Raw genomic sequence first — 14,166 nt, 5'->3', positions numbered from 1 at the left:
AGCCCCCACTCACTGCAACTAGAGAAACCCTGCGCGCAGCAACGAAGACCCAATGCAGCCAAAAATAAATAAATAACTATAAAAAAAATTTGACAGAACTGAAAGGAAAAACAGACAGTTCAATAATAATAGAGATTTTAGAATCTCACTCTCAATAATTAATAGAATAACTAGACAGAAAATAAGCACAAAGAACCAACTTGACTTGACACCTGTAAAACATTCCACCCAACAAAACCTTTCTAGCACTCATAGAACATTCTTTTTTTCTTTCTTTTCATTTTATTTATTTATTTATTTATTGGGCTGCATCGGGTCTTAGTTGCAGCATGAGGGATCTTTCGTTGCCGCCCACAGGCTTCTCTAGCTGTGGTATGCGGGCTTCTCTCTAGTTGCGGCATGTGGGTTTTTTTCTCTTTAGTTGTGGTGCATGGGCTCCAGGGCGCATCGGCTCCATAGTTTGTGGCACAAAGGCTCTCTTGTTGAGGCACACGGGCTTAGTTGCCCCATGGGCTTAGTTGCCCCACGGCACGTGGGATCTTAGTTCCACGACCAGGGATTGAACCCGTATCCCCTGCATTGGAAGGCGGATTACTTACCACTGGACTACCAGGGAAGTCCCAAACTTTCTTCATAATAGATTACATACTAGGCAGTAAGAATGTCTCAATAAATTTAAAATGAGAAAAATACAAAGTATATTCTCTCACTACAGGGGAATTAAATTAGAAATCAGCAACAATGAAATTTAGGGAATCCCCAAATAATTGGAAATTAAACAATACATTTCTAAATAACCCATGGGTCAAAGAAGAAATCACAGAGGAAATTAGGAAATATGAATGAAAATTTTAAAAAGCAGAACATATAAAAACATATGGCAGCTAACAATGTTTGGAAGGAAATGTAGGCCTATATCAGAAAAGAAGAAAGATCTCAAATCAGTAACCTAAGCTTCTACCTTAAGAAACCAGAAAGAGAAAAGCAAACAAAATCTCAAGCAAGAAGGGAGGAAATTATAAAGATTAAAATGGAAATCAGTGAAGTAGAAAACAGAAAAACAACTGAGAAAAAAACAATTAAACCAAAACTTTTTACCTTGAAAAGAGCAACAAAACTGACAAAGCTTTAGCTAAAATGACCAAGTAAAAAAGAGAGAAGACACATGCTGCCAAAATTAGGAATGAAAAAGCAACAACACTACCTATGCTTGCAAAATTAAAAGCATATATAGGAATATGATAAAGTGTATGCCAAAAATAGTAAATAGCTTAGATGAAATAGACAAACCCCTAGAAACACAATTACCAAAACTAATAATTTAAAACTTAGCAAAAAATCTGAATAGATCTATAACAAGTAAAGAAACTGAATTAGTAGTTTAAAAATCTCCCAAAAAGAAAAATCTAGGCCCAGATGTCTTACTGGCGACTTCTATCAAATATATTCAAGGAGGTAGCCATACTAATCCTTCACAAACTCTTACAGAAAATAGAAGAGGGAACACTTCCGAATTTATTCTGGGATTAATATGTATTACCATATTGCAAAATCCAAAGACATCACAAGAAAACTACAGACCAGTATCTTACATAAATATAGACACAAAAATGTTCAATTAAACATTAGCAAACTAAATCCAGCAACATATAATAAGAATTATATACCATGACCAAGTGGGATTTATCCCAGGAATGTAAGGCTGGTTTAGTTGCTAAAAATCAATTAATATTATACACTATGTTAGTGGAATAAAGGACAGAAACCACATGATCATCTCAGACATTAAGGTGACCAACCATTCTGGTTTATCTGGGACTGAAGGGTTTCCCAAGATGCAGGTGTTCCGGCATTAAAACCAGGACAGTCATGAGCAAACCGTGACAGCTGGTCTTACTAAGAGATGCAGAAAAAGCATCTGATAAAATCTAATACCCATTCATGATAAAAACTCTGAACAAAACAGAATTAAAAAGCAAACTTCTACCATGTATAGAAATCTGCTATACAACTCTGTTTATAGTTAGCAACACTGTACTGTATTCTTAAAAAGAGGGTAGATCTCATGTTAAGTTTTCTTACCACAATAACATTTTTTTTAATTTTTAAGTAAAAGATGTGTACACTGAAAATTTTAAAACATCACTTAGAAAAATTAAAGATCAATAAATTAAAAAAATTTTTCATCTTCATGTATTAGGAAACTCAATATTGTAAGATGGTAATTCATCCCAAACTGATCTACAGATTCAATGCATTCCCCATCAAAATTCCAAAACTTTTTTCGCAGACACTGACAAGTCGATTTCTAAATTTTTATATATAACCCACAATAGCCACAATTTTCAAAAGTAAGAACAAAATTTAAGAGCTTACACTACCTGGTTTCATAAATTACCATAATGCACAGTAATCAAGACAGGGTGGTACTAGCCAAAGGACAGACATACAGATAATGAAACAGAATTGAAAGTCCAGAATTAAATATTTACAATTACAATCAATGGAGAAATGACAGTCTTTTCAACAAATGGTGCTAAGACAACCCATATATAACAGGTGAATTTAGACCCTTATTTCACACCATACACAAAAATTAACTCAAAATAGATCACAAATCTACATATAATAGCAAAATCTATAAAACATCTAGAAGAAAACAAAGGAGAAAATCCTCAAGATCTTGGATGAGGGAGAGTTCTTAAAACAACAAAAGCATGATCCATAAAACAAAAATTGGGAAATTAAGCTCCATCAAAACTAAAACTTTTGTGCTTCAAAAGACTCCAGTAAAAATGAAGAAAAGAAAAAAGCCATAGACTGGGAGAAAATATTTGTAAATCATGTATCTAAGAAAGGACTTACATCCAGAATGTATAAAAAACTCTTATAACTAAATTATAGTAAGACAACTGGCAAAAGATTTGAATAGCTATTTCACCCAAAAGGATATATGAATGAATATCATATGAAAAAATGCTTAACACCTTACATCTTTAGGAAAAATGCAAATTAAAATCACTATGATTTAAACACTTCACACCCAGTACCATGGCTAAAATAAAACAGACAGACAATAACAAGTGTTGACAAAGGTGTGAAAAAACTAACTCTCACACATCGCTGTTAGGAATATAAAATGTAAGGCCACTTTCAAAAACAGTTTGGTAGCTTCTTAAAAAGTTAAACAGATGACCCAGCAATTCTATTCCTAGGCACCTACCCAAGAGAATGAAACCATATGTCCACATAAAGACTCGCACTCAAACTTTCAAGCTTCATTATTTGCAACAGTCAAAAAACTGGAAACAATCCAAATGTCCGTCAACTGGTCAACAGATAAACAAAATATGGTATAACCACACATTAAAATACTATTCAGTAATAAAAAGGAACAAAATACTGACACATGCTACAATATGGATGACTCTCCAAAACACTATGCTAAGTGAAAGAAGCCAGATGCAAAAGACTACATATTGTATGTATACGAAAGATAAAGGCAAATCTACAGAAACGAAACACAAATCAGTGGTTGCCTGGGGCCAGGAGTGTCCCCATAAGGGTTAACGGCAAGGAGGTTAGAGAGAATTTTCAGAAGTGATGACACGTTCTAAAATTGGCTTGTGGTGATAATTTAAGAACTCAATGTATTTATTAAAAAATCATTGAATTTTCTCTCAGGATTAATTTTTTGATATTAAATGATAACTCAAAAAGCTATTTTTTTAAAAGTGTATATATCCAAGAGAAATGAAAACATATCCACACAAAAACTTGTACACAAGTGTGTGTAGCAGCATTACTTGTAACAGCTAAAAAGTAGAAACTCAAATGTCCATCAACTAATTAATGGATACATAATATGTGGTATATCCATACAATGGAATATTACTCAGCAGTAAAAAGAAATGAAATAATGACATGTTACAATGTGGATGATCTCTGAAAACATTATGCTAAATCAAAGAACGCAATTATGAAAGATCACACGTTGTATTATTCCATTTATAGAAAATGTCCAGAGTAGGCAAATCTATAGAGACAGAAAGTAGTTAGCGGCTCCCTAGGGCTGGGGATTCTGGGGGGAAATTGGGAGTGACAGCTCATGGGTATGAGGTTCCTTTTTGGGGGGTGATGAAAATGTTTTTAAATTGATGATGGTGATAGTTTCACAACTCTGTGAATATATTAAAAACCACTGAACTATACACTTTAAATTGGTGAATCGAATGGTAGGTGAATTATATCTCAATAAAGCTGTTATCAACAACAACAGCAATAAACCTCGGTGTACGATCTGTGAGCAGGTGAAGCCATCAGCGCTGGTAACGCCCTACCACAGCTGCAGTTACCCACCTATCTACCTAGGACAGAAAAATCTCAAAGTTACAAATTCTTTCCAACCTACTGTGATTATTTCGTAAATGAGTTTATGTGTCTGAAATGAAAAGCAATGATTTATCAAAGCAATTAGTTCAGCCACTAAGCTTAAAAAACAGATTGATATTAAATTTTCAAATTTCAAATGCCCAAGATATATCAGTTTTCTACTTCGTGTATTTACTAGGAGATACCTCAATAATATTCATATGAGTTCACTGTGTAAACTGTATTACATCATATTTAAACTTTATTCCTAAACCCCTTTAAATGTAATTCAATAGTTTCCAGTCTTATATAAAGTCATTCTACCTTTGGAAGAAAGGAAGAAACTCTGAAGCTCAAATATCCAAACCTATCTTAGTAAAGCATACATTCTTCTGTGCATTCTGTCACTATTCTGTGATTATGGCACTAAACAAAGTACATCATTTACCTCTCATACAGACCCACAGATAAAAAGAAAAAGCAAATCTGATTACCAAACACCAGATTACTGTTCTATCGTCACCGGATTAAAATTTAAACCACACGGCTGAAATAAATGTTCATGAAGACAAAAAAGGGGGTGAAATTCAGTTTTACAATAAAGTGTTCCCCTCTTACTCCTTTAATGAAGTACTAAGAACGTAAAGAAAGACTATTCTGCACCGTAGCCAGCTCCTAGAAAAAAGAGCGCCCGGGATGCTGGCACATGGGAAATACTAGAAACTATGCAATCTGGATTACTCCTGGGGTAGTGGAATATTTTCCTTTATTGACATGGAATAAAAATGCCCAAGTAGAGCAAGAGGGGACTCGGCTGCCCTGCTCGCAAAGCTGCTCGGGCAGTCAGTACCAGCCCTGGCCGAGCCCTTACCGTCCTCCTCCCGCGTCCTCCCCACCCCCACCCCCCCCCGCCAACATCCAGGAGCAAGGTCCCTGAGGGCCAGCTTCGCGAAGAGAGGATCCAGAAGGCGGTCACTGGACGCGCGTGTTACAGAGCCCGTTTTTGTTTTGTTTAAAAAGCAGATTCCTATCAGAGCCCAGCCTCCCCACTCCCGGGGGGATAGGGGGAAGTGGCAGCAGGGGGACGGCGTGCAGAGCGAGAATAAAAGAATGACCGAGTACAACCTGCCGTGCCAGCTAACAGCGGAGGGCAGGAAAGGTAAGAGGCGGCGATGAGGCCCGACGGGGAAGGAAACTGGTCTCCAGCCCTCCACGCCACCCCACGCGGCCGGAGCCTCCCAGGTCCCGCCCCGGGCTCGCCGCCCTGCCCCGGCGCCGGCCGCAGCCTCCCGCCCTCCCCGACCCTCCCAGGACGCGCTTCCTCCGGAGCCGGACCCCCGCCCTGGCCTCCTCGCGGGATAAGGCGGGTCAGTTCAGTCCGCTTCTCGGCAGAGGTGACTCGCGCGGCGGTGTAAACACTGCGAGACCAGCTGCGCGCGGCCCATCCCCCCCGCCGGGGTCCGTAACCTCTTCGCGCAGCTCTGCCCGGCTCCCCGCGCTCTCCGCGGGCGGGCGCGCCGCCCGCCTTCCCCTTTCTCCAAGTCCCGCTCCCCGACCGTCGCCCGGGGGCACTCAGCCTGCTTCCTCAGCTCCCGGCCGGTGTCACCGCCACAGCCTCCGGAAAACCCTCCGCAAACCCCGGAGCCAACAACACAGGCGCGGGGCGGGGGCGCGGAGGGAGGCGGTGGCACTCGGGACAGCGAGGCTTTCTCGCCGCACCCTCCGCGCTCCCTCGCACCAGCCTCCGCGGCCCGCGCGCTCTTACCTGTTCTCCGCGTCGCCCGGGAAGACCGCCGCGTCGCCTTCCCTCCCGGCAGGGCCGCGGACTAGCCGCCGCCGCCGCCGCTGTTGGCCGGGCGTCCGGAGGGAGCCGGGGCCTCCCCGGCTGCCCGAGCCGCTCCACTGGGAGAGGAGGAGACAAAACAGCGGCGCGCCGCCCCGCGCAGAGCCCCCCGCCCGCGCCGCCCCGCCGACTCCCCCCCCCAATCGCCGAGGCGACGGCGGCGACACTGAGCCCGGCGCGGAGAGCAATGGTGGCCCCCGCCCTCGCCCCGCTCCCGGCCCCCTCCCTCCACCCCCCGCCTCGGCTCCTCCCCCTCGGCCTCCAACCGCCGCCAACAGGACAGTCGAGTCCGCCTCCCCCACCCCGCCCGCTCCGAGCGCTCCTCCCCTCCCCACGCAGCGAGGGGGGCGGCACTGCCAGTCACCGCCGCGCCTGTCAAACCCGGGCCGGCTATTTATACCCCGCGGGGCCCCGCCGCCCTCGGCCCCCACCAGCCCCCCCACCAGGCCTCGGTGGCTCTCTCGAATCTCGCCCGCCCTGTAGCCCCCAACTTCTCCCAAGCCCGCCTTCTCAGGTAGACTCTCGCCACTTGTCCCGCTCCCTGCTCGGGGCTCCCCCATCCTGCTCCCGACTCCGGCCCCGGCCCGGGACTGGCGCGGGGGCTCCGAAGCGCGGGCAGGCGTGTAGGGGCGCGCGTGCACCTGCAGCGGCCGCCGGCCCGGAGCGCACGCACACACCCTCGCCACTCTCTGAGGTCCCACGCGGGCGCCGGCTGTCACCCCATCCCCAGCTCCGGACTCCCGCCCTTCTCCTCAAGGGATTGCTCTGCACTCGGGCAGCCTAACAGTCAGTGGGGGCCGGAGGTCGTTGAAACTCCTAGCCCGGGTCCCTCCTGTCTCGACTCCAAAGCCTGGGCTAAGTAGAAGGTGGGGCCACGGGCGGGCCGGAGCGCGCGCCCGGCCCCGCCCCCTGCCCCGCCCCGGCCCGTGACGCTCTTGGAGCCCCGCCCCGACCGCCTCGCGCCCCTCCGCGCCACCGGCTCCTCCTCCTCCTCCTCCTTCTCCTGCTCGCTTGCAAACGCCCGGCCTCGTACCCCCACGGACCCCGCCCCATTCCCAGAAATTACCACCCGCCCAACGGCCGGGCCGCGCGGCGGTTGGTGCCCGCGTTTGCTGACGGGCGGGCGGCGGGGCTCAGCGCGCAGCTGCGGAGCGCGGCGGGCGGTCCCTTGGCTCTGACCCGAGAGCTGCGGGCGCCCGCCCCGGGCCATTGTCGCTGCTCGCTCGGTCGGCGACGGACGGAGAAGCACCCCAAGTCCGAGGATCGTCGGTGCGAGAATGAGGGAGTGGGTGAGAGCGGGAGGATTTTGGTGCCTGCGAATTCGAAAATGAAAACCCAGCTGTAGCCTCATGCTTCTGGTTTCCCCACTTTCACACAAAGGGGAACCTCTGAGCAGGGCACTCAGGCGCCTTCAAGTGCACAAAAGCCAATGACACGGTGCCCGGGGTTGTCCTGCATTTGGAGCGCCTCAATGATCTTTCTTACGCCCAGTTCTGCACACAAACGCCTCAATCTCTTCCCCCACCACTACACTTGGCCGCCGCCGCATTGGCTTGTATTTGTTTAACAAAGAGCAGTGACTGTCCCGGTGCGCGTGGGGACCGACTCTGGTCCCCTTTCGGGCTCCTGCAGCCGCCCTCCGGTGGACCTGGCGCAGTACTGATTCGCCAGGTTCGTTTCCCGGCTCTAAACTCACTCTTTTTGCGTCTCCACAGCCAGTCCTGAGCGTAGAAGAAACCCTGAGGAATACAAGTGGTATCTGTTCTTGAAAGTGACGTGGGAACCATGGAGATAACCCTAGAGTAGGGCTCAAACGTCAAAGGCCCTACTGATTGAAGTCCCTGAAGAGCCGAAGAATTTAATGATCTTCTCTTTCTTTTTTAAAGCTAATAATGCCTGTTTATTTACCGGGGAGCGGAGGCGGGGGGTGGGGGGAGGAGGGGGATTCTTTCTTTCCTATCCTAAAAAGCAACTCTAGGTACTTCTTTTCTTAAGAGATTTTTACTTTTAAACGTAGGGGAAACCTGGATAGCAAATAGGGTTAGTCAGAGAGATCCCCTGAACTCTGGTGAAGTTTTATGGATTCCTGAGTTGTAAAACATAGCGACTCTTGCCACTCTTGAACTAAAGAATTTATAAAGCCTTATAACATTGAAACCTTTTATGCACATTAAACAGAATACTACAAACAGCACCCTTTCTAGGGCAGTATTCCTAATCCCCTATTTCCTGCTAACAAACAAATAAAAAACCTATCACTTAAGGGAACCATTGTCCACTTTGATATTTGTAAGGACTTAATAATCAGCACTACTGCATCTCCGTGACCCTAGCATGGCATATTAAGGAGCATGCAACAACAACGCCTGATTTCTATAGTTAGGAACAGATCTCACCTGCTGGGTCAAATCATTCCTGTTTGCAGCTAACATGAGAAGAAATATATCTCCTCTACCATCAATTGGAAGTAAGCTGGAAAGTCCCAGGAAGAAACAGTGGTAAATAACATTAGTGTTCCCGATTTTTCACTGCTCCATGCGCGCCCTTTGAAATGTGGTTTTGTAGTTCCTCTCATTAGAGACAGACTGTTTCTGCACTCCACAGACGTTGGGCTTAGATCGTTCCACTTGCTTTTGGCCAAAGGAATATGGGTGATAGTGTGACAGTTCTGAGCCTGACCTTAGGAGGTATTGCATGTTGCTGCTTGCCTCTCTCACACAATATGAAGAACATGCCTGGGAAGTCTGCTAGTACAAGAAGAATGAGAGACATGGGGCAGGTCTAGAACCACCCCCAGCTTGAAGCCAGTGACCTGCAAAAAAAAAAAAAAAAAAAAAAAGATTGTTATCTTAAGCACTGTGTTTTGGGGTGTTTTGCTACCCGGAATTAGTGTTGCTCTCACTGACCGGTACAATAGGAAATGGAGCAATCTGCCCTTTTTTTTTTTTTTTTTTTTTTTTTTTTGGCTGCGTTGGGCCTTCGTTGCTGTGCGCGGGCTTTCTCTAGTTGCGGCGAGTGGGGGGCTACTCTTTGTTGCGGTGCGCAGGCTTCTCATTGCGGTGGCTTCTCTTGTTGCGGAGCATGGGCTCCAGGTGCGGGCTCAGTACTTCTGGCTCGCGGGCTCTAGAGCGCAGGCTCAGTAGTTGTGGCACACCGGCTTAGTCGCTCTGCAGCATGTGGGATCTTCCCGGACCAGGGCTCGAGTCCATGTCCCCTGCCTTAGCAGGCAGATTCTTAACCACTGCGCCACCAGGGAAGTCCCACAATCCACTCTTTTGACCTTGAAGGTGCCAAACTTGATGTCTCTGATGTCTCTTTGACAGTGGGTCTTGGAAAGGCACATCCCTTCTGGAAGCCAGTGAAGAAAGACACCCAGAAAGTTTGTAGCAAAGCATTCTAAAGAATTCAGTAGGAAAGGGCTGATGTGGCCAGTAGTCCTAGAATAATCACAGAATAGGAGAGCTCTATGTGGTAACTAGATTGCTTTTACTTCTGTTTTTTATATTACACAGTTCATTTTTTAATTATACAAGTGATTCATTGATACATTCTCATCATCAATTTTCAGATAATACAAAATAGACTTTTAAAAAAGCCAAATGAGGGCTTCCCTGGTGGCGCAGTGGTTGAGAGTCCGCCTGCCGATGCAGGGGACACGGGTTCGTGCCCTGGTCCGGGAAGATCCCACATGCCACGGAGCGGCTGGGCCCATGAGCCATGACCGCTGAGCCTGCGCATCTGGAGTCCGCAAGGGAGAGGCCACAACAGTGAGAGGCCCGCGTACCGGAAAAAAAAAAAAAAAAATATATATATATATATATATATATATATAAAAGCCAAGTCTCCTTTCCTTCTCTGCTTTTCTTTCCATGCCTCACCCTCCACACATACCCAGCCATCCCATACCTCCCCTGTTCCACGGGTAACCGTAAATGATAGTTTAGCATTTAAGCTTCCAGACTTTTCTCTGTGCATTTATGTACATATGCATGCATATATATATATATAGAGAGAGAGAGAGAGACCAAATATTAGTAAGATTATATAATATATGTACTAAGTACAGTAATTTTGTATTTTTCTCTGTTTATTTCCCTTTTGTTTTCTCTATCTAAGAAAGTCTCTTTTTAAGATCTTTCTAGGACTACTCAGCCTGTCTTCATTTTTTTTTGCGGTACGCGGGCCTCTCACTGTTGTGGCCTCTCCCGTAGCGGAGCACAGGCTCCGGACATGCAGGCTCAGCAGCCATGGCTCACGGGCCCAGCCACTCTGTGGCATGTGGGATCTTCCCAGACCGGGGCACGAACCCGCGTCCCCTGCATTGGCAGACGGACTCTCAACCACTGTGCCACCAGGGAAGCCCTGTCCCCACTTTTATATCAGAACGTTAAGTGGGAGAAGGACCCCTTAGCACCTGTCTTAAGGGTGGGAGTGATACTCAACACGAGGAATGAAGGAGAAGACTAAATTCTCTGAGTGGTAGCCAATAAATCATTTGTCCCTCCCAAATTGTAAATTCTCTTTCTGGGCAAATCCTTGAGCACTTTGAGTTATAGCTGATTAAATAAGGCTCCATTCCCTTATAACATTTCAAAGTGATTAACCCAAGAGAACAAAGAAATGCCATGCTGTCTTTTCTGACCAGCCTCAGGAGCCATACACCATGACTCATTATGCCCTGTTCTACTGGTCATACAAAGCACTCGTAAGTCAGCGTGGGAGGGCACTACACAAAGACGTGAACACCAGAAGATGAGGATCAGTAGGGCCGTGTTGGAAGCCGTGTGTCACAAGGCCCTGCCACAGCTGTGAATTTTGAGTGACTGACACAGGCTTTAAACTTGTTGGATTCCCTCACTGCAGGTGGGCAAATCCCAGATTACCAACAACCATGTAGACTTCATAAGGACAGCCAGAAAAATCTCTTCTTTTGTCTCTCTTTAAAGAATAAGCGGTTCTGGGCAACTATCCAGTTATATTACGGTGTTAACCTACCTTATTTGTGAGCCACTGTATCCACACCTCTCACGGCCCCTTTCTGGGCGTCTCCAAAGATAATTATTCATAACTCTCCCATATTCTGGGTCTGCAAAAGAACTCAGTCCCCAAACTCATGTTTTGTTTTAGGTACCATCTTGTCTTTTATGAGTCAGAATCTCTTAAACACTGTATATTAAACAAGTTATAAGAGGCCTGCCTGAGAGAATGATGAAAACCAAAATAATTTTGGAGGAACATGTTAAGTTTCCAGAATCCAGTGAAACAGTTCTTGAGAATGACATTTGTACCATCAAATGCAATCACGTAAAACAAGCAGAAAGTATGAAGTTTTTAATATAGAAGGGAAGCCAAATCATCATGAGTTTCAGGTGTAATTTTACCATGTAATGTTTTCTAGTAAAATAAGTACTTAATGTCATTTCATAATTTAAGTTCTTGATATATTTAAAAAGCAGTCGTCTCTTTAGAATAGTGCTTTAGTTGGAAGCATTGTATTAATTCCATCCACAAATAAATTACTTTTAAAGAACATTTTGGGACTGCCCTGGCGGTCCAGTGGTTAGGACGCCGTACTTCGAATGCTGGGGGCGCAGTTTCCATCCCTGGTTGGGGAACTAGAATCCCACATGCCACACGGTGCAGCCAAAAATATTTTTTTTTAAAAAGAACATTTTATTGCTTTTTAAAAATATTTGAAGTGTTTAAGATGGACTACACTTTATTCTAGTTAGGATTTCTAATATTTTCCATGTCAAAACCAATTTTTGTAAGCAGATTTTGCCTCCTTATCTTTGTTATAAAATTAAAAGTCCAAATGAAATGTACATGAAGACATTTTATTAGTGATTTAAGATTACATTAATCTTTAAAATTTCTGAATGAAACTGGTTTCTTAATAAAATTCAGGATAAATGCTATAGTAGTTAATTAAAACACAAAGATAAATATCTTCCATGGAGAAAGATCTGAAATAAATTTCCATATCTGCAGGCTGACTAGTTTTCAAGGCCATTTAGCTGTTTCTTCCATGCTGCTAAGTCAAAATGAGTTAATTGAAATTTTTCTTTCCATTCATTTCCTGGATCACCCTAAAGATTAGAAAAGCACACCAAAGGCCTTGCTTTTCCCATTATTTATTTGCTTTCCCCTCTGGGGATTTTTCCTACTGGTCAGCTAATCAGAGTGAGTAGCATTATTTTAACAGTAGTAAACAATAACAGCAATAATAACTATAATATTGGCCCCTATTAGTATACCACTGGATACTTTGTGTTCATTTATCTTATGAATTCTGGGACTTCCCTGGTGGCGCAGTGGTTAAGACCCCGAGCTCGCAGTGCAGGGGGCCCGGGTTTGATCCCTGGTCAGGGAACTAGATCCCACATGCATGCCGCACCTAAGAGTTCACGTGCCACAACTAAGGAGCCCACCTGCCACAACTAAGGAGCCTGCAAGCCACAACTAAGACCCGGCACAACCAAATAAATAAATGTTAAAAAAAAATCTTATGAATTCTGTATAATTATCCCATCCTACAGTTCATGCTGAAGTTATGAGACATTAAGCCACTTGTTCAAAGTTACACAATAGACAGTGGAGTTGGAGATTGAATTCTCCAGAGCCTGTGCTCTTGACCACGTACATCTAAAATGCAGCCTTGTTTCAACTGTTCATGTTCAAACATCGCAGATGGAAAGTATTGCTCTCTGATTCAGCCTTGACACCAGCTTCATGTCCCATCCCCCCCAGATTCGTCGGGTACTGCTGCCACCTTGCAGCCCTGTTCCCCTCTGTTTGGCATCCCTGTTCTGCCTGTGACAGCAGGCACTGCTGCAGATGGTTGAGTGTTTCTGGCCGCACTCCCTATCTGCCTCTCCAGACACTCCCTTTTCCGCTGGTTGCCAGCATGTTCCCTCTACTCCACCCTGTGGCTCCTGTTCTTCCTGTCTGCCACATTGTGTCTGAGTAGGCTTTCCATATCTGCTGATGACACTGACTGCTAAGCAAAAAGAAAGAGGGAAATTTAAGGCCAGGATAAGAAGCCAATCAATATGGAGGATAAAAGGTCACAGGAGAACCATAATTAAAATGTGAACCCCAGGGCTTCCCTGGTGGCACAGTGGTTGAGAGTCCGCCTGCCGATGCAGGGGACACAGGTTCGTGCCCCGGGCTGGGAAGATCCCACATGCCAAGGAGCGGCTGGGCCCGTGAGCCATGGCCGCTGAGCCTGCGCGTCCGGAGCCTGTGCTCCGCAACGCGAGAGGCCACAACAGTGAGAGACCCGTGTACCGCAAAAAAAAAAAAAAAAAAAAAAAAGTGAATCCCAGACAGAAAAGAATGGAATAAATGGGAAGAGGAATTGAGAGTTTTAAAATACTGCGAACCTATAGGAAAGACTGGAAACTCCCATAACATAAAGGAGAGAGGGAAATAAAAATAGTTCTATGGTTCAAATTAATATTCAAGAGTCTATGAATAAGTACAGTAATTGCTAATATCTGTACTTACATGTGATCAGAGTCCTAAATACCAACAAAATGCTTTGGAAATCTGGCACCATCTTAAAGGTAGTGTTGTGCAAACGTGTATTTCCTTTTAATCTTTTTTTTTTAATCCTCATAACAACCCAATCAGAAAGGTATTATCATCATTTTGCAGATTATGAAACTGACACAACTAAAAGGGTAGAACAACTTTTCCAAGACCACCAGCAAGTGAATAGTGGAGCCAGGCAGGAAACCTAAGCAGGCTGGCTCCAGACTCCCTGCTCTCAACACTCTGCTCAGCTTCCTCAGCCTGCCGGGATAAACTCTCCCTCACATGAAACCCATAGTCTGGGCCTTGCAGTAGGGATTGCCATCCGCCTTTCAAGGAGGAAAGCTGGCTTTCACAAATAGTACCTTCTCCTCCACAGCATCTCCAAGGCCGAAGGCGAGGTCAGGCTGGCTTCT

At 45.3% G+C, this 14,166-nt stretch overlaps 1 protein-coding gene across 5 annotated transcripts in view; it reads right to left on the bottom strand.

The window, feature by feature from the left end:
- Nucleotides 1-6,302, bottom strand: part of ELF2 (E74 like ETS transcription factor 2) — a 96,248-nt gene extending 89,946 nt beyond the window's left edge. For 2 of the 5 annotated variants that reach the window (XM_082611308.1, XM_082611312.1), the window contains exon 1: nucleotides 6,137-6,302. The gene's annotated coding sequence lies outside the window, so the exon portion shown is untranslated. The remainder of the gene's footprint in view (nucleotides 1-6,136) is intronic. The other 3 variants (XM_082611314.1, XM_082611313.1, XM_082611315.1) reach the window with 2 other exon arrangements.
- Nucleotides 6,303-14,166: the final 7,864 nt, after the last annotated feature.

Source organism: Mesoplodon mirus (assembly GCF_964341445.2).
Source record: "Mesoplodon mirus genome assembly, chromosome: 2".
Classification (NCBI taxonomy): Eukaryota; Metazoa; Chordata; class Mammalia; order Artiodactyla; family Ziphiidae; genus Mesoplodon; species Mesoplodon mirus.
Note: the sequence above shows the minus strand (reverse complement) of the source record. Positions and strands in the feature narration are given on the sequence as shown.